The sequence below is a fragment of the Eptatretus burgeri genome, chromosome 8 (genome assembly GCF_056783735.1).
Source record: "Eptatretus burgeri isolate ZD-2024b chromosome 8, Ebu_testis_v1, whole genome shotgun sequence".
Classification (NCBI taxonomy): domain Eukaryota; kingdom Metazoa; phylum Chordata; class Myxini; order Myxiniformes; family Myxinidae; genus Eptatretus; species Eptatretus burgeri.
This window is the reverse complement of record NC_140968.1, coordinates 63628117-63630616: the sequence shown is the minus strand read 5'-3', so window position 1 is coordinate 63630616 and position 2500 is coordinate 63628117. Positions and strand designations below refer to the sequence as shown.

The 2500-nt window shown below is 49.7% G+C and overlaps 2 protein-coding genes across 12 annotated transcripts in view; one reads left to right on the top strand and one right to left on the bottom strand.

Moving 5' to 3' along the window:
* The window catches only part of LOC147021880 (protein FAM117A-like), a 269319-nt gene that overhangs the window by 188404 nt on the left and 78415 nt on the right, over positions 1–2500 (bottom strand). The gene's annotated exons all lie outside the window — the stretch shown is intronic.
* The window catches only part of LOC147021881 (uncharacterized), a 158361-nt gene that overhangs the window by 80289 nt on the left and 75572 nt on the right, over positions 1–2500 (top strand). The gene's annotated exons all lie outside the window — the stretch shown is intronic.

Here is a 2500-nt window from a genome sequence, read left to right as displayed (position 1 = left end):
TACTGACTCACACCTAATTAACCTAACAAAATAAAGTAGGAGGGGCAATGGGCAGCGAGTCGCAGCTAACTTACCTATCCTGCTTAATGTACTACCCCCTTATGGCCTTATCCTCGCCTAAACAATCATTCGTTTTTTATTTTATTTTTTGTTTTTATTATATTTTATCACATGAGAGCACTGAGCGAAGTTGCACTCCATCCTCCGGATCATCGCTCTTGCCCAGCACTCTTCCAGTGATCTGAGGAGGGGAAACAAAAGGTTCCACAAAACACAACACTTATACTTTACATTCCTACTCTAAGCCTTAACGACACTATTCACAGGATATTTACACTTGACCGCCTCCCCCAGTGGATGCTAATAGACTCAGCGTTACCTGGGGAGCCAATTTTCAAATTTGCTTGCCCCAAAATTATGCGGACATCATGCCCTTGCTGCACCTGTCAAGTTGTGCGGGATCGGGTGGGACTCACACATCTTCACAACACTCACACCATGGTCATCATCACATTTCTAGGTCATGGTCCTCATTTTAATCATGCAGGCTGAATCCCGTCATGGCCGTGGGGTGGGTTACCACAAGATGATGGGGGAATCTCAGGTGCAACCATGCCCACAGGTAAGCTTTAGTCCAACCCGGACGCTTCTCCGCCCCGCTCCCTTTGATTCCCTCCCCTCTGGTAGCCATCAGCTCTAATCCCGTACAACACTCTGGAAGGGGTCTCTCACTGGCTCCTCTGGCCTTCCTGGGTCGCCAAGGTCCTACCCGCCTTGGTCGCCCAACCAGACCCTCTCCCGGTTGCCTCCAGACACTGTCAGCATTAGCCACCAGGTGGTGAATCTCCTTGAAGGGGGTCGCAATTCACGCTCACCGTGAGCTTCAGCAATCCCTGTGGACAAGCACATCATCCCCACCCACAAAACCCACATGACTCTCCCACCCCATCGGCCTTACATGTGACACCTGCATTTCTAACACTTCACCGACCATGACCTTCCCTGTTACCACACCATGCCCAATAAAAAAAAACAATGTGTGCACCATACATTTCACTTCTTCACTTAAAACAACTCACACAGCACTTCTCACCCGATCCACGCACCAGCCATTGGACAGCCACTCGTGCCCGCTTTGTTTCCAATTACCCACTGTCCCGATTGTCACTCTAAAACCCAGCAGAACTTACAAACCCATGCCAATTTTTCCACAATTCACTTTTTTCACCAAAGGAGGGCACTTCGCCACAATCTCACCAGCCGAGCATGGCCCTATATGCTCAGCCCAATCTAGTCTCCCGGACCCCCGACAGTGATCTCCGGACCCGACCTATGAAAGGGCATCTCGGATAGACCTGGCGGTTCAGCAGGAGGATTCATCCTCTCCGGGCTTGAAAGTCTATTGGAGGGTCTCTCCATCGTCGGGTACCGGCAATATCGTTGCATGTGTCCTCTTCGCCCGCACCGGAAACAACTCCCCATAAAAGGCCCCAATGAGTATCGGTGAAATGTCTCTTCCGGTTCCGGACCCCCTCGGCCATAATCAAATTGCTCTGTTGGCTGGGCTGGACCCCGCCGCTTTGGCGCACTAACTACCGGATTACCCTTTATCAAACTCGACAGTTTCTGGCAAATTTCCTGAAACATTTGAGTAATGCCAATTTCTCCCAGCCCCTTTCCTTGATCCTGGATCTCCGCCTGTCGGACCGTCACCGATGGCCTCTCGGGCACCCAACCCGGCCGCCTCCACGAGGCCAGCCTGGCTGCGCACTCAGCCGCTCAGTGAACGGTGGGTGGATCCTGTAGCTCCACTAGCGCTCGGACCTCAGGGTCCGGAAGAGCAGCTAAAAATTTCTCTAGTACCAGTAATTTTATATTCTGTAGTAATTTTATATTCCAATTCATGGCGAGATTTTAATCTTGGTATATTCTCCCGATACCAAATATAATTTAGAGGGGTTCGAACATCCAACACCCTGACACCAATGTGACGTCCACGGGACTTGAACAGTCCCGCCAACGTAGAATGAGCCGAAACGATGGAGGCGGTTTATTTATTTATAACCCAAAGATGGCGGTTCTTATCGCTCTACCGCAAACGGGACGAAGAAGGTGGCATGAGTCGCTTTTCACTGAGTTGATAACGTTTGTTCCTCTAACCAGAAATAAAAAGACTCGGCAAGAAGAGGGATCCGGGGCGATTCGACGGGATGGTGTGGGATCGGGCGTGGGGAAAACACAGACAATTCCAATGAAAAGACAAATCTCAAACCCTCTAAGGTGCCAGGTACACACACACACACACACACCCACACACACACACACACACACACACACACACACACACACACACACACACACACACACACACACACACACACACACACACACACACACACACACACTCACAGAAATATTCCCATTGCCTAGAAGTCAGGATTTCAATGAAATTTACATATGTCTTTAACATGTCTATTTCGTACAATTGTTGTTAACTTGT